Source organism: Triturus cristatus, chromosome 10 (assembly GCF_964204655.1).
Source record: "Triturus cristatus chromosome 10, aTriCri1.1, whole genome shotgun sequence".
NCBI classification, from domain to species: domain Eukaryota; kingdom Metazoa; phylum Chordata; class Amphibia; order Caudata; family Salamandridae; genus Triturus; species Triturus cristatus.
Window position 1 is genome coordinate 1,160,597,816 of NC_140593.1, and position 19,131 is coordinate 1,160,616,946.

Sequence of the window (19,131 nt, forward strand, 5' to 3'; positions counted from 1 at the left end):
GGTCAGGGTGGCCGGTGTTAACTGTTGATTTCCCTTGGAGTAGATCTTTTTTTAGTTATCTGTTTGGCTAATGGGGGGCACGTTTATTTTGATGCCCGGTTCTATTTTTTTTATCGCAGTACGACCCTGCCTACCAATCAGCTACATTTTAACATCAATCCATAACACCAGCAGAACACGTGGACCTGCTGCAAATCTACTGCACTATGTAATGAGCCAGCTCTGGACAACACCAGCACCACCTGACCCACCGTAGTCCAAGAGCAACAGATAATGGCAAAAGCACCACCTAACGACTTGCTCCAATTCCACAGCACCAAGTACTGACCCAGCCCTGCACAATACCACCTCCCGCTGACCCACTCCAATTACACACACAACCTACTGACCCAGCCCCACACAATACCACCTCCTGTGGACCCACTCCAATTCCACAGCACCACCTACTGACCCAGCCCTGGACGATACCACCTCCTGCTGACCCACTCCAATTCCACACATAACCTCCCAACCCAGCCCTGTACAATACCACCTCCCGCTCACCCACTCCAATTCAACAGCACCACCTACTTACCCAACCCTGCACAATACCACCATCTCCTGATCCACTCCAGTCCCACACACAACCTACTGACCAAGCCCTGCACAATACCACTTCCCGCTGACCCACTTCAATTCCACAGCATCCCCTACTCACCCAACTCTGCACAATACCACCTCCTGCTGACCCAATCCATTTCCACACACAACCTACTGACCCAACCCTGCACAAAACCACCTCCTGCTGATCCACTCCAATTCCACAGCACCACCTACTGACCCAGCCCTGCACAATACCACCTCCTGCTGACCCACTCCAATTCCACACACAACCTACCTACCCAGCCCTGCACAATACCACCTCCAGCTGACCCAATTCAATCCCACACACAACCTACTGACCCTGCCCTGCACAATACCACCTCCTGCTGACCCACTCCAGTTCCACACACAACCTACAGATCCTGCCTTGCACAATACCACCTCATGCTGACCCACTCCAGTTCCACAGCACCACCTACTGACCAAGCCCTGCACAATACCACCTACCGCTGAACCACTCCAATTCCACAGCACCACCTACTTACCCAACCCTGCACAATACCACCATCTCCTGATCCACTCCAGTCCCACACACAACCTACCAACCCAGCCCTGTACAATACCACTTCCCGCTGACCCACTTCAATTCCACAGCATCCCCTACTCACCCAACTCTGCACAATACCACCTCCTGCTGACCCAATCCATTTCCACACACAACCTACTGACCCAACCCTGCACAAAACCACCTCCTGCTGATCCACTCCAATTCCACAGCACCACCTACTGACCCAGGCCTGCACAATACCACCTCCTGCTGACCCACTCCAATTCCACACACAACCTACCTACCCAGCCCTGCACAATACCACCTCCAGCTGACCCAATTCAATTCCACACACAACCTACTGACCCTGCCCTGCACAATACCACCTCCTGCTGACCCACTCCAGTTCCACACACAACCTACAGATCCTGCCTTGCACAATACCACCTCATGCTGACCCACTCCAGTTCCACAGCACCACCTACTGACCAAGCCCTGCACAATACCATCTCCCGCTGAACCACTCCAGTACCACAGCGCCACCTACAGACCCAGCCCTGCACAATTCCACCATCTCTTGACCCACTCCAATTCCACACACAACCTACTGACCCGCCCTGCTCCATACCACCTCCCGCTGACCCACTCCAATTCCACACACGACCTACTGACCCTGCCTTGCACAATACCACCTCCCGCTGACCCACTTCAATTTTGCAGCATCACCAACTGACCCAGCCCTGCACAATACCGCCTCCCGCTGACCCACTCCAATTCCACAGCACCACCTACTGACCCAGCCCTGCACAATACCACCACCTCCTGACCTACTCCAATTCCACACACAACTTACTGACCCTGCCCTGCACAATACCACCTCCCCCTGACCCATTCCAATTCCACACACAAACTACTAACCCTGCCATGCACAATACTGTGAGAAGTTGGCCTGGTATATGCTGTCCAGTAACTATAGTGGGCACCCTGTACCAGTCCAAACAACCCCTTATTGATGATAGGTTAAAGACAACCTTTATTGAAAGCTATCCTAGTGGTAGCTATGGAGAGCAGCTTTCAGGCTCAGTCTTGAAGGAATGTAAAGCAGCTTGTTTTACCAGTCTATAATCTCCTGAATGGCTACATGAAAGACAACCACACCAGGTATATATATAAAATATATGTACTTATTTCTAAACACACCCAACTAGTCTCTTTATGGGGCTAGAGGTCTAAACACATAAGTTACACTTCAAAATAGTACAGTAAAATAGCACAAATACACGTCAGGCCCTAGGGGCGAGTCAAACCATATACTAAAATAGTGGTATAAAGACCACGACTTAACTAGACACAAGGCCTAGAGCCTTTAGAATCGCTGGGACCCCTAAGAACCACCCAAGGTAGTGACACAGGGGACACGCAGGGGCCGTGTGCAGTGTAAGAACACTGCCACGAGCTCATGTTATCTTCTATGGGGAAAGTCACGGTTAGATTTTTAAAGATTAGGGACACTTAGGAATGAGCTAGGACCAAACCCTTTAGGACTTAGGAAGTTCTAGGATCAACACCCACGGGAGCCACGGAGTACTTGTGTTACCTCACCCAGGGAACCCGGGTGCATAGGTGTCAAATGATGTCGGGTTGCGTCGTCATTTTCAATGCGAGCTGGCAAAGAAGTGCTGCTGCCGGGAAGATGCGAAGTGTCCAAAGAGATACAAGCCTGGATCAAAGATGGGAAGAACCTGAAAGCAGAGGGGACAGAGTCTGGGTCACTTGCCAATGACCAGGGGCACGATAAATGAATGCCCACCGATGTTGGGTGCTTCAGGTGAAGAAGGTGAAGCTTGACTCTTCAGCCACGAGGACCAGGAGGTATCGAGGACAACCAGGAGCTGGATTCGAGCTGTCCCACAAAGAGTGTCGAGTGCTGCAGCATTGGTGCCCGGATTGGACACAACAAGCCTTGGAAACAGCAACCCACGCAGAAAGGAGAAAGATGCTTCGGTGCAGACCAGCAAGGTCTGAGGGACTCACCACTTGGTAGGGAGACAGGGCACATCTGGAGCAACCAGGGAAGCGCAAGGAAATGCAAAGTTACCTCCTCAGGGACCCACCAGTCGACAGACCAGGGATCGCGAAGGGACCTTGAGAGGAAACACAAAATGGTGGCCCATGGGTCAGTCAGGGTGACTAGGCCAACAATCTTCAGTGAATTCTCTGCTCAAGGTGTGGGCTATATGTAACCCCAAGCACGACTTCAAGAACCGTCGAGAAGTCAATGCACTTCCAAAAGTGCAGAGTGACCAGGAGTTCCAGTTCTACGCTACTCACAAGGGCTGCGGGTCTCAGCTTTGCTGGGGACTTGGGTCGGCCTCTGAGATGTCTGGAAATCCTCTTCCTGGGCTGTAAATACTTCGGAGTCCGGTGGGAGCTTCGGAGATGCAGACCGGCAAAATGCTTCGTTGGTGCCTGCCAAGCAGGGGAGTCACTCCTTGACCCCAAGGGAGATTTCTTCAGTCCTCTAGTCTTGAGTAGAGTGTTGAAGTTCCATGATTCAGCTTCTGAGTTCCGTCCAAGGATATCTAAAGTCCTATTGCCAGGGGTTCCTTACTTATACCAAAGGAAGGGGTTGGACTAACTCTGGGGATCCACCTATGGGAGGGTTTGGAAAGAGGGGTGGCTACACCCTTTTCCTTTGTCCAGGTTTGCACCAGAGCAGGGGTTGGAAGCCCCACAAATGATTTGAGCTAGACTATGCACAAGGACACCACATGTGCTCCAGTGCAGGACTTCAAAGCACTCTGAAAGTGCTCCCACCCAGCCGCAATACACATCAGCCTGTCTGGGAGGTGGTTACACATCCCTGTGACAGGAAACCTATTGTCCAGGCCTCCCCTGCTGGAGTTTCGGTCAGCAGCAGGAGGCCAGACTTGTGTCTGTGGCTGCAGCATGCCTCTCCCTCTAGAAGGGTGGGATCATACTCCCACATCAGGAATTGATGTGGGGGTATGATTCCAAGGTGTTTGACACCAAACACGAAATGTTTCCATACAGCCTGTCCAAAGTTAGCATTAACCGTTGGGTTATAATGCACTTAAGAGTATATGGTCAGGCTGCACCACTGACAACCCCGGAGAAGAGATTTGAAGGCTGCAGAGGGGCTCAGCTCATGCCTGGGCACCCTCTCACTTATAACCAAGCACCGTGCCTTCAGGATTGATAAGGCCTGCCATAGGGGTGACTGATAGGTTTCTATGTGCAGTGATAGGTGAGGTACAGTGAACCTATACCTCAGTAAGGGGTGCATGCACCACCTTACCCAGGCTGCAGTAGCAGGCCTGTGGTGTCATTTTTGAGGGCTTTCCAGGGGTGGCACAATACATGCTTCAGCCCCTGGTAGGCCTCTGGGGTACCTATGCCCTGGGTACATAGTATACCATATACTAGGGACTCACAAGGGTACCCCACAATCCAATCTGGAGTGTACCTAAAGTACATGGAATCAATTTAGAGAGGAGCAGCTAGGCTGGGGCCCTGAATAGCAGGGCCCCAGCCTGACTAAAGTAAAAAAACAGTGAAACACTAGCATAAAGTGGGGGTAACCATGTGAAGCAGATCCTACTCTCCTACACATACCACTACCTCCTGACCCACTCCAGTTCCACAAACAACCTACTGTCCCAGCCGTGCACAATGCCACCACCTCCTGACCCACTCCAGTTCCACACACAACTTACTGACCCAGCCCTGTACAATACCACCTCCCGCTGACCCACTCCAGTTCCACACACAAACTACTGACCCAGCCCTGCACAATACCACCACCTCCTGACCCACTCCAGTTCCACACACAACCTACTGACCCAGCCATGCACAATACCACCTCCCGCTGACCCACTCCAATTCCACACACAACCTACTGACCCAGCCCTGCACAATACCACTACCTCCTGATCCATTCCAATTCCACAGCGCCAAGTACTGACCCTGCCCTGCAAAACACCACCTCCGACTGACCCACTCCACCCAATTCTAAATTGAAATGTTTCATTATAAAACTGCAAGAAAACTACTTAAGCATTGGCCAGTAAACAGGTGCCTAAAAGATGTTATTCCTGTCCACACAAAACCCATGTGTAATGAGAATCCTCTTCAAAGGCCACTGAGGAGGGTGGATTTGTAGGGGCCCTTAGTCCCCAACGCATTCCTTTGCATGCTGGTACTTGTATTAGCGTGTATCCTAGACTGACATCGAGACTACAAGTACCAGAATGCAGAGGGAAAAGTGTGGCCCTGTACAATGACTAATTCTTAGACTTGCTGAACCTGATATTTCTGCTTTCCTGAAACTTCTGTAGTTTGACACTGCTTCCTCAATGGCAGTCATTTTTTGTAGTGATATGAAAACATCAGTACTCACCTATTACATTGAAAAACGAAACTAAACTACATGAGTGACGAATCTCCACAGAAAATGTACCTTTTTTTTCAACTCCTGGGTTTTCAAATCACAAGCCGAGACAAAAAGCCACTTGCCTACAACGAGATTAGGCCTAAAGCAGATGAGCTGCAAATACCCTTCGTTTAAGGCTCACACCACAATGCCTAAAGAATGCAAAAACACCCCAACATGTTAAAAACTGATATTCTAGGATTGCGGCATGAATAATACAAGTCTGACTCAATCCTGCTAGAATCTAAAACAATTAGTTCCAAAAAGAAACAAGCATTGGCATAGCCAATAGGTCTCACTTTTGGGACCTTCTAAATATTTAGTTATGCAGCACAATATCCTTGGTACAACCACATCAACTGTTGCATGGCTAAACACTTATAAGGTCCCAAAGGCGAGACCTATTGGCAATGCCAATGCTTGGTGTGGTTGTGTGTGGTTGTGTGTGTGTGTGTGTGTGTGGTTGTGTGTGTGTGGTTGTGTGTGTGTGGTTGTGTGTGTGTGGTTGCGTGTGTGTGTGTGTGGTTGTGTGTGTTTGTGTGGTTGTGTGTGTGTGTGGTTGTGTGTGTGTATGTGGTGTGTGTGTGTGGTTGTGTGTGTGTGGTTGTGTGTGTATGGTTGTAGGTGTGGTTGTGGGTGTGGTTGTGGGTGTGGTTGTGGTTGTGTGGGTGGTTGTGTGTGTGGTTGTGTGTGTGTGGTTGTGTGTGTATGGTTGTGTGTGTGTGGTTGTATGTGTGGTTGTGTGTGTGGTTGTGTGTGTGGTTGTATGTGTGTGGCTGTGTGTGTGCGGTTGTGTGTGTGTGTGTGTGTGTGTGTGGTTGTGTGTGTGGTTGTATGTGTGTGGTTGTGTGTGTGAGTGTGTGTGGTTGTGTGTGCGTGTGTGGTTGTGTGTGTGTGTGTGCGTGTGTGTGTGTGTGTGTGGTTGTGGGTGTGGTTGGGTGTGGTTGTGGTTGTGAGTGTGGTTGTGGGTGTAGTTGTGGGTGTGGTTGTGTGTGGTTGTTTGTGTGGTTGTGTGTGTGTGGTTGTGTGTATGGTTGTGTGTGTGGTTGTGTGTGGTTGTGTGTGGTTGTGTGTGTGGTTGTGTGTGTGTGGTTGTGTGTGTGGTTGGGGTTGTGTGTGTGGTTGGGGTTGTGTGTGTGGTTGGGGTTGTGTGTGTGTGTGGTTGTGTGTGTGGTTGTGTGTGTGTGGTTGTATGGTTGTACGTGTGTGTGTGGTTGTGTGTGGTGGTGTGTATGTGGTTGTGTATGTAGTTGTGTGTGTGGTTTTGTGTGTATTTGTGTGGTTGTTTTGTGTGTGTGGTTGTGGGTGTGGTTGTGTGTGTGTGTGTGTTTGCCTGGCAAAGATGAAAAACACCTAGAATTAGTGGTGAACAGTATACAATAGTGAGGTAGCATCCAGCACTGATGGAAACAATAAGATTTTGTAAAATTCCAATTTGGCAATTCGTCTTTGTAAACTGGGCTTTTCTGCCAAAGCACTGTATGAAAGTACTTGGGGGAATAAATCATTAGTTGTACCAGTAATAAGGAAATTTATTTAGAAGTGGGAATAGGGCTGGAACTGATTTTATATTAGCTTTTTAGCTAATGTTAGCCTTCTAAGGTTTGGAACCAGGCTCTGTCATATTGTAGCAATGCAGAGCGATCAAATTAAAGCAATCTTTTCCACACCAGCTGGCATCTGTCATTGATTGAACTCTTGTTTGCACTAGTATGCTTTTAGTAAAGGACTATGGTCCATACGCATCAACACACTTGCCCATAAACAAATGGATAAAGCAATCCAAAAAATATTCTTTGTGGTGTGACTATTGGCAACATCTTAAATGTAAATGGCTGCTGCAGTGATGGCATCGACTAGGAATGTTATGCTAATGCAGTAACTCCAGTTGGCTCATGAAACTTTTATTTAAAAAGTTTATTGTTATTTTGAGAAAAATACCGGTGCAAAAAAGAAGTCTGCTGTGGAATCAGGACAAAGCAGTAGTTTGAATGTGTGCCTTTCATTAGTTATGCCATTATTTTTACCAATAACGATGCATGCCACTTTGGGGAAAATTGTTAAGTCCAAAAAGTTAAAACACAACTCTGCGCTAAACGAATGCGGTAATCGAAGCAAAATAGCAGTGCGGAGTAGCTATGCCGAATCCGGTTTATCGCTGGACTTGCCCTATGAAAGTTAGCGTTTACATTCATACATAGTTATAGCCCTAAAACCTCTTATTAATTTGTATAAGAAATAAAAAGAAAACCTTACTGAGGGTTACATGAAGCAAGAACATGTAAAACAAGGAAAGTGAACAAATGCAAAGAGCGATCAGGAAGAAAGGAAGTCACAGGCCCAGGCGAGGAAGAAAAGGCGGGGGACCACACGGAAGGGGAGAGAAAAAGACGCAGAGTTTGTCAAGCCAGATAAACAAGCACTAACGAGCATTGAAGATCAAAGCGAAAGACGTGCGGCCGAGTGGTGCTAATGACCCGTGATAGACAAATGGCGGCCGCGCACGTGCATGCTCTCGTGAACGCAAGCGCTAGGCCAGCCAGCAGCACTTTGAAAACTCACCTCCAAAATGTCTCTCCGAGCCAGCGCTGGGCTCAGTGAGAATTAAAAATGCCTTAACCACCTGAACTAACTGGTGAGCTTTCACGAATCACCTAGAGACCAGACTTCAGCTGCACCTGTTGGCCATAGCCATGCTCCATAACCCCTGATAGCTGCCACAATCTTACCTACTGATAAGAGCGGTGTACACTGGAAGCGATTTTGAGTCAATTTCGCCATCTGCTGTCCTTTTTAAGTACTACATTTACCACCTGCTCAAATATATAGCCCAGCAACCGCCCAACCTGCATAGTATTGATACCTGCATAGCATTGATACCCCTTGCCCTTTGGATATGAGGACCCTTGAAAACGTATAATAACTAAGCATGGGCAAAGCACTACGCTACGCTCGCGTAGTTTGCGAAGTTCGCACTACTTCGCACCACGCAAATTGCACGTAGCACAGTGCGAACATCCGTAGCGTAGTGTTGCATAGTGCTGCGGTCATTTTTTGCTTGCTCGCGGTCCTCAACGTCAAGTTGGCGACCGCGAGCAAGCAAAATGACATCCCGGCGAGACTTTTTTCTTGTTCGCGATCTGCAACATCAAGTTGGCGATCGCGAGCATGGAAAATAAACCTCCCGGCGAGATTCCCAACGCGAGGAGGTCAGGTTTCTCATTGCGAGTGGTCGCGTATGCTCGCGACCGCTCGCGATGAGAAACTACCAGTTCGCGTTGAGAAAGCTGCCGCTCGAGTAAAAATCTACTCGAGCAGCAGAAAACTACAGCTCGCACTGTGCAAAATGCCATTTTCAATGATTGCACAGTGCCGGTTGCTTGTCCGCACTGTGCAATAATTGAAAACGACATCTGGCACAGTGCGAACAAGTTACTACGCAGTTCGCGAAGTGCTACGCGTAGCTCGCATAGTGCGAACTGCACTTTGCGTAGCTTCGCGAAGTGCTACTTCGCGAACTACGCCCAGGGTTAATAATAACAATGCAATGCATGCAACACATTAAGTGGTAGTGCCATTATTTGAGGATAAAATATAGGATACAAGTTTATTCATTGTGCGGTTTGGGTTTCCTTACAGCGACGATCCACGTGTCTGAGGTGAGCTCAGAGAACAGCTGACACCCATCTTGAGAAAGTTAGGGCTGTGGTGTTGTAGAGGTGGACAAGCCAATAAATTATCACGGAGAGGTGTGCCAGAGACAAGGGCTCTAAGAGAAAATGCACAAGCTGAGCCGTGAAAATGATTGGCACGTAAATTGTGCAGCAAACCTATATAAAAATATGGTAAAGGCTCTTCCGAATTTTAACAAGCATTGGCATAGCCAATAGATCTCGCTTTTGGGACCTGCTGCATAGCTAAATACTTATAAGGTCCAAAAGGCGAGACCTATTGGCTATGCCAATGCATGTTAAAACGCATTTACAAACCATGCCAATAAAGAATGAGATGCTATGGGTTCTGCTGTTAGAACCTCTGCACTTTGCATTATTTCACAGTTACTTCGAGTGGAAAGGGAATTTTTATGCTCAATGCAAGGAACATCGATGGGCTTTGCTGGAGCACCATCCTATGCATCCTATGCAAAAATCTTTATGTCCAAACTGAGTCCAGTCTTTGAAGAGGGAACACTGTTTAAGTAGGTTCTTGTAAGGGCGAGTCACCATTTCACCATTTCTATTTATATAATTACGGTACACACTCTTCACCTTGGGATTTCGGTTTTGATTAAATGCGGGAGCATTTAAAACTGATTACGGGTGTTTTCTGAGGCCGGACGAATGATCGCCTTCTTGTTCTTTATTGGCATGGTTTGTAAATGCATCACATTTAACACAGAGGCATGATGTAAAAGTAAAGCACCTTGGAGGATTTACTCCATTTGTAGTACTGTTGCAACAGTTGTACATCCTGCCTGTTTTAGGCATTGTCGATGGTTTGGATATGATATTCATTTCTGTATTTCTTTTTACTTGAGGACTGGATTGAATAGTCTATTATTTCATTTTATATTTTCAGACTGTAATGATGAACCCCCTGAGGTAGGGTCACAATGTCCCGAAATGCATTGGATTGCAGTGATGTCATTTGAGATGTCTTAGTGATGTCATGAGTGATATCACTGACCATGTCATGAGTGATGTAATATGCATGCTGGTACTTGTATTAGCGTGTATCCTAGACTGATATCAAGACTACAAGTACCAGAATGCAGAGGGAAAAGTGTGGCCCTGTACAATGACTAATTCTTAGACTTGCTGAACCTGCTATTTCTGCTTTCCTGAAACTTCTGTAGTTTGACACTGCTTCCTCAATGGCAGTCATTTTTTGTAGTGATATGAAAACATCAGTACTCACCTATTACATTGAAAAACGAAACTAAACTACATGAGTGACGAATCTCCACAGAAAATGTACCTTTTTTTTCAACTCCTGGGTTTTCAAATCACAAGCCGAGACAAAAAGCCACTTGCCTACAACGAGATTAGGCCTAAAGCAGATGAGCTGCAAATACCCCTCGTTTAAGGCTCACACCACAATGCCTAAAGAATGCAAAAACACCCCAACATGTTAAAAACTGATATTCTAGGATTGCGGCATGAATAATACAAGTCTGACTCAATCCTGCTAGAATCTAAAACAATTAGTTCCAAAAAGAAACAAGCATTGGCATAGCCAATAGGTCTCGCTTTTGGGACCTTCTAAATATTTAGTTATGCAGCACAATATCCTTGGTACAACCACATCAACTGTTGCATGGCTAAACACTTATAAGGTCCCAAAGGCGAGACCTATTGGCAATGCCAATGCTTGGTGTGGTTGTGTGTGGTTGTGTGTGTGTGTGTGTGGTTGTGTGTGTGTGGTTGTGTGTGTGTGGTTGTGTGTGTGTAGTTGTGTGTGTGTGTGGTTGTGTGTGTTTGTGTGGTTGTGTGTGTGTGTGGTTGTGTGTGTGTATGTGGTGTGTGTGTGTGGTTGTGTGTGTGTGGTTGTGTGTGTATGGTTGTAGGTGTGGTTGTGGGTGTGGGTGTGGTTGTGGGTGTGGTTGTGGTTGTGTGGGTGGTTGTGTGTGTGGTTGTGTGTGTGTGGTTGTGTGTGTATGGTTGTGTGTGTGTGTGGTTGTATGTGTGGTTGTGTGTGTGGTTGTGTGTGTGGTTGTATGTGTGTGGCTGTGTGTGTGCGGTTGTGTGTGTGTGTGTGTGTGTGGTTGTGTGTGTGGTTGTATGTGTGTGGTTGTGTGTGTGTGAGTGTGTGTGGTTGTGTGTGCGTGTGTGGTTGTGTGTGTGTGTGTGCGTGTGTGTGTGTGTGTGTGGTTGTGGGTGTGGTTGGGTGTGGTTGTGGTTGTGAGTGTGGTTGTGGGTGTAGTTGTGGGTGTGGTTGTGTGTGGTTGTTTGTGTGGTTGTGTGTGTGTGGTTGTGTGTATGGTTGTGTGTGTGGTTGTGTGTGGTTGTGTGTGGTTGTGTGTGTGGTTGTGTGTGTGTGGTTGTGTGTGTGGTTGGGGTTGTGTGTGTGGTTGGGGTTGTGTGTGTGGTTGGGGTTGTGTGTGTGTGTGGTTGTGTGTGTGGTTGTGTGTGTGTGGTTGTATGGTTGTACGTGTGTGTGTGGTTGTGTGTGGTGGTGTGTATGTGGTTGTGTATGTAGTTGTGTGTGTGGTTTTGTGTGTATTTGTGTGGTTGTTTTGTGTGTGTGGTTGTGGGTGTGGTTGTGTGTGTGTGTGTGTTTGCCTGGCAAAGATGAAAAACACCTAGAATTAGTGGTGAACAGTATACAATAGTGAGGTAGCATCCAGCACTGATGGAAACAATAAGATTTTGTAAAATTCCAATTTGGCAATTCGTCTTTGTAAACTGGGCTTTTCTGCCAAAGCACTGTATGAAAGTACTTGGGGGAATAAATCATTAGTTGTACCAGTAATAAGGAAATTTATTTAGAAGTGGGAATAGGGCTGGAACTGATTTTATATTAGCTTTTTAGCTAATGTTAGCCTTCTAAGGTTTGGAACCAGGCTCTGTCATATTGTAGCAATGCAGAGCGATCAAATTAAAGCAATCTTTTCCACACCAGCTGGCATCTGTCATTGATTGAACTCTTGTTTGCACTAGTATGCTTTTAGTAAAGGACTATGGTCCATACGCATCAACACACTTGCCCATAAACAAATGGATAAAGCAATCCAAAAAATATTCTTTGTGGTGTGACTATTGGCAACATCTTAAATGTAAATGGCTGCTGCAGTGATGGCATCGACTAGGAATGTTATGCTAATGCAGTAACTCCAGTTGGCTCATGAAACTTTTATTTAAAAAGTTTATTGTTATTTTGAGAAAAATACCGGTGCAAAAAAGAAGTCTGCTGTGGAATCAGGACAAAGCAGTAGTTTGAATGTGTGCCTTTCATTAGTTATGCCATTATTTTTACCAATAACGATGCATGCCACTTTGGGGAAAATTGTTAAGTCCAAAAAGTTAAAACACAACTCTGCGCTAAACGAATGCGGTAATCGAAGCAAAATAGCAGTGCGGAGTAGCTATGCCGAATCCGGTTTATCGCTGGACTTGCCCTATGAAAGTTAGCGTTTACATTCATACATAGTTATAGCCCTAAAACCTCTTATTAATTTGTATAAGAAATAAAAAGAAAACCTTACTGAGGGTTACATGAAGCAAGAACATGTAAAACAAGGAAAGTGAACAAATGCAAAGAGCGATCAGGAAGAAAGGAAGTCACAGGCCCAGGCGAGGAAGAAAAGGCGGGGGACCACACGGAAGGGGAGAGAAAAAGACGCAGAGTTTGTCAAGCCAGATAAACAAGCACTAACGAGCATTGAAGATCAAAGCGAAAGACGTGCGGCCGAGTGGTGCTAATGACCCGTGATAGACAAATGGCGGCCGCGCACGTGCATGCTCTCGTGAACGCAAGCGCTAGGCCAGCTAGCAGCACTTTGAAAACTCACCTCCAAAATGTCTCTCCGAGCCAGCGCTGGGCTCAGTGAGAATTAAAAATGCCTTAACCACCTGAACTAACTGGTGAGCTTTCACGAATCACCTAGAGACCAGACTTCAGCTGCACCTGTTGGCCATAGCCATGCTCCATAACCCCTGATAGCTGCCACAATCTTACCTACTGATAAGAGCGGTGTACACTGGAAGCGATTTTGAGTCAATTTCGCCATCTGCTGTCCTTTTTAAGTACTACATTTACCACCTGCTCAAATATATAGCCCAGCAACCGCCCAACCTGCATAGTATTGATACCTGCATAGCATTGATACCCCTTGCCCTTTGGATATGAGGACCCTTGAAAACGTATAATAACTAAGCATGGGCAAAGCACTACGCTACGCTCGCGTAGTTTGCGAAGTTCGCACTACTTCGCACCACGCAAATTGCACGTAGCACAGTGCGAACATCCGTAGCGTAGTGTTGCGTAGTGCTGCGGTCATTTTTTGCTTGCTCGCGGTCCTCAACGTCAAGTTGGCGACCGCGAGCAAGCAAAATGACATCCCGGCGAGACTTTTTTCTTGTTCGCGATCTGCAACATCAAGTTGGCGATCGCGAGCATGGAAAATAAACCTCCCGGCGAGATTCCCAACGCGAGGAGGTCAGGTTTCTCATTGCGAGTGGTCGCGTATGCTCGCGACCGCTCGCGATGAGAAACTACCAGTTTGCGTTGAGAAAGCTGCCGCTCGAGTAAAAATCTACTCGAGCAGCAGAAAACTACAGCTCGCACTGTGCAAAATGCCATTTTCAATGATTGCACAGTGCCGGTTGCTTGTCCGCACTGTGCAATAATTGAAAACGACATCTGGCACAGTGCGAACAAGTTACTACGCAGTTCGCGAAGTGCTACGCGTAGCTTGCATAGTGCGAACTGCACTTTGCGTAGCTTCGCGAAGTGCTACTTCGCGAACTACGCCCAGGGTTAATAATAACAATGCAATGCATGCAACACATTAAGTGGTAGTGCCATTATTTGAGGATAAAATATAGGATACAAGTTTATTCATTGTGCGGTTTGGGTTTCCTTACAGCGACGATCCACGTGTCTGAGGTGAGCTCAGAGAACAGCTGACACCCATCTTGAGAAAGTTAGGGCTGTGGTGTTGTAGAGGTGGACAAGCCAATAAATTATCACGGAGAGGTGTGCCAGAGACAAGGGCTCTAAGAGAAAATGCACAAGCTGAGCCGTGAAAATGATTGGCACGTAAATTGTGCAGCAAACCTATATAAAAATATGGTAAAGGCTCTTCCGAATTTTAACAAGCATTGGCATAGCCAATAGATCTCGCTTTTGGGACCTGCTGCATAGCTAAATACTTATAAGGTCCAAAAGGCGAGACCTATTGGCTATGCCAATGCATGTTAAAACGCATTTACAAACCATGCCAATAAAGAATGAGATGCTATGGGTTCTGCTGTTAGAACCTCTGCACTTTGCATTATTTCACAGTTACTTCGAGTGGAAAGGGAATTTTTATGCTCAATGCAAGGAACATCGATGGGCTTTGCTGGAGCACCATCCTATGCATCCTATGCAAAAATCTTTATGTCCAAACTGAGTCCAGTCTTTGAAGAGGGAACACTGTTTAAGTAGGTTCTTGTAAGCGCGAGTCACCATTTCTATTTATATAATTACGGTACACACTCTTCACCTTGGGATTTCGGTTTTGATTAAATGCGGGAGCATTTAAAACTGATTACGGGTGTTTTCTGAGGCCGGACGAATGATCGCCTTCTTGTTCTTTATTGGCATGGTTTGTAAATGCATCACATTTAACACAGAGGCATGATGTAAAAGTAAAGCACCTTGGAGGATTTACTCCATTTGTAGTACTGTTGCAACAGTTGTACATCCTGCCTGTTTTAGGCATTGTCGATGGTTTGGATATGATATTCATTTCTGTATTTCTTTTTACTTGAGGACTGGATTGAATAGTCTATTATTTCATTTTATATTTTCAGACTGTAATGATGAACCCCCTGAGGTAGGGTCACAATGTCCCGAAATGCATTGGATTGCAGTGATGTCATTTGAGATGTCTTAGTGATGTCATGAGTGATATCACTGACCATGTCATGAGTGATGTAATATGTGACTTCATCACCAGTGCATTGCGGGCGCACAAGTTATAGTTAGCTCAACTAATTATAACGGGTGAATTTCTCTGGTTTTATATGAGCCCAATGTCCCACTAACTATAACGTCCCTGAAAACTATGGTTTTTTCAGTGAATTTCTAAGGTTTTTAAAATGCCTATTTCTAACTATAATGTGCCTGAAACCTATAGTTTTTTCAGTGAATTTCTAAGGTTTTTAAAATGCTAATTTCTAACTATAACACGCCTGAAACCTATGGTTTTTTCAGTGAATTTCAAAGGTTTTTTAAATGCTAATTTCTAATTATAATGTTCATAAAACCTATGTTTTTCTCAGTAATTTTGAAAAAAAATGTGATATTTTGTAACTTTAATATCCTAAAAATTGTTTTTATATTTTTTTATTTATTATTTAATGCATTCTTGTTTTTTAAATATTAAACAACTACATACAGTATGAAAGGGAGCCCAGCCCAGAGTCACATCTGAAGACCAACACATATCATAAACCTACTGATGAAGCAGCTCCGACACCCAAGAACGCCACAACACCCACCACCACCCTCAGGACCCCCCCACCACTGAGGCAGCGCAGAACAAGACAGCAAACTTTCCGAAAACGGCATGGCCCCTCAGCCACACAATAGCTGAATATTGGGACAGGTATGAACAAACTATATGTGAAGGAAGCAATTCACCCATGAATAACAATGCACACAATGCAAAGTGTAGCGGTGATGTGCTGAACATATCTCAGGATGCAGATTACACACCTCTCCATGTGCACAAATGCTACTGGTGCTTGTAGTGTTGTGGACAGTGGACCCAACCATGTTATGTCAAACACTAGGGACGATCTCAATCATGTAGCTCTATCGTCCCCTCCTGTAAGCATAAGGGTAACCGGAGTGGGCTTGTCCGACGTACACCACTTCAGCATAGCAGTGTGAATAAATAGGCCGGGGCTCTGGGCGTGGTTCACTTGTGAACTGTGAAGACCAACAACTGTGCCAGAGCTGCGGGCCTCACCCGGCCACAAGGCTGCCACCATGACCGCGGGTCTCCTTGACACAGGCCCCCTGCGAACCCAGCGATACAGCACTGCAGACTTATGTCTGTACCGACTACTGCCTTCGATATACACTGCGGACAGCAGGCCTCACAATTCAGATGGAGTAGCGATTGTAGATGACGCAGTGCAGTACGCAAGATACATTTCTCCCAGTGCGGCCCTCTTGGACCACGCATCATCGCAGGGTGCGCCCACGCCGAGTACTTCAGATGCCACTAACTCACTGCACCATGAGTCATAACCACGTGGCCTTACTGGGGCACAATTCAATAGATAAATGTCATTGGTCCAAGTGCGGCTCACCCCGGACAACGCATCATCCCAGTGTACAAACACGCTGAGCGCCAAAGGTAATACTAACTCAGTGCACCACAAGACATCGACACGTCGCCTTACTGAGGCAGAATTCAATAGACAAAAGACATTGATCCGAATGCGGCCCTCCCAGACAACGTATCATCGCAGGGTACGTACATGCTGAGTGCCAAAGGTACTACTAACTCAGTGCACCACAAGACATCGACACGTCGCCTTACTGAGGCAGAATTCAATAGACAAAAAACATTGCTGCAAATGCGACCCTCCCGGACAACGCATCATCGCAGGGTACGTACACACTGAGCGCCAACAGTACTACTAACTTAGTGCACCATAAGTCATCGCAAGGTGAACAGTTTTATGTCAGCAGTGAGGCATACTATCACTCGAAAATCACCCAAAAATACTTATAATATAAAAAGAACAGAAGAATCAAAGTACATTAATGATTACAATCCAGTAATTTTGAAGATGTGGAATACAAATATGGACATACAATATGTTGCAGATAGCTCAATTTCTGTTCCTCGCATACTATCCAAATAGAAGTCCATACCTGGAAAACATGTCTATATGAAATACTGCAACATTATAGTTTTAGAAAAAATGTTACAGACAAAATAAATAAAGTGCAATATGCTGTAATTGGACTCTTCAATCCTTGGAGTACTGAAATGAAATGACTTGGACATTTTGACTGCTATGAAGATTTTTTCAAAGCATTTAAAGACATTGCTACCAGTGAGGCCCGCCCGGACCACGCATCATCGCAGGGCGCGCAGACGCTGAGTGCTTCAGGTGCCACTAACTCACTGCACCAAAAGTCATCACCACGAGGACATATTAAGGCACAATTCAACGCAAGCCGCAACACATGGTGCCGCTAACCCTGTTCAACACAAGCCTGCAACACGTGGTGCCACTAACCCTGTTCAACACAAGCCAATCCCACATGTGTAGCTATGTCGTGAGTCCTGAATGGCAGTGACCCCAAGTCCGTGGCAGCGACCACAGCAGCATACTCCCTTTACTCAGTTAGGCATATTTCCATTTGCAAGGCCAGCGACACGTGGTGCCACTAACCCTGTTCAACACAAGCCGATCCCACATGTGTAACTGTGTCCTGAGTCCTAAATGGCACTGACCCCAAGTCCATGGCAGCGACCACAGCAGACTGCTCCCTTTGATCAGTTAGGTATATTTCCATATGCAAGGCCAGCAGCATGTGGTGCCACTAACCCTGTTCAACACAAGCCGATCCCACATGTGTAACTGTGTCCTGAGTCCTGAATGGCAGTGACCTCAAGTCCATGGCAGCGACCACAGCAGCATACTTCCTCTGATTAGTTAGGCATATTTCCATATGCAAGGCCGGCGACAGGTGGTGCCACTAACCCTGCTCAACACAAGCCGATCCCACATGTGTAACTTTGTCCTGAGTCCTGAATGGCGGTGACCCCAAGTCCGTGGCAGCGACCACAGCACCAGACTCCCTCTGATTAGGTAGGCATATTATTATTATTATTATTATTAATTAAATTTATATGGCGCACAGCTACCCTAGACAGGGTTTCCCGGCGCAAGTGTGTCCACAACTGTAGACTAAGTAACTGGGCTGATTACTGAGTGAATAGCCAGGTTTTAAGGTCTCGTCGAAACTTGAGGTAAGAAGATTCATGTTTCATGAAGTTAGGGAGGGAGTTCCAAAGTCTAGGTCCAAGACACACAAAGGAACGCCCACCCATTCTGGTCAATTTGAATCTAGGAAGTACTAGGTTACCTAGAGTGGAAGAACGTAAAGCTCGGGGAGGAGCATAAGGGCGAATAAGTTCCTGCAAGTATGCCGGAGATGAACCTTGCTTGATTTTGAAAATGTGACATAAGGTCTTAAATTTGATACGGCTTTCTATGCGAAGCCAGTGCAAATTACGGAGGAAAGGAAAGATGGAGGTTTTTCTAGGAAAGTGGCAAAGAAGGCGTGCCGCAGAATTTTGAACCACCTGGAGCTTATTCAAAAGTTCCTTACTGCCTCCCAGATAAAGTACATTGCCGTAGTCCAGGCGAGAGATAACAAGAGCCTGGACCCCAGTTTTTTGAGTGGAGGCAGGAAGCATCCAGATGATCTTCCGTAGCCATCTGAGTATAGTGAAGCAGATGCCAGCAGTGCTAACCGCCTGTTGCCGCATGGATAGTTGATTGTCAATGATAAACCCAAGGATACGGACCTGAGCAACCGGCTGGGGGAACGGACCCATTTCCTGGGGCCAATGGAGAGGACTCCAAAGATGTTTATGTTTGCCCAGAATGATGACCTGAGTTTTGTCCCCGTTCAATTTAAAAAATGTGGCATTCATCCACTCCGATACTTGACGTAGCCCGCTCTGCAGAGAAGATACAGGAGCATCTTTAGAAGAAGATAAAGAAAAAAATGATTTGTGTGTCATCGGCGTAGGAGTACAAGGAGAGGCCAGCATCCTCTACGATGGCCGCAAGGGGTCTCACATAGA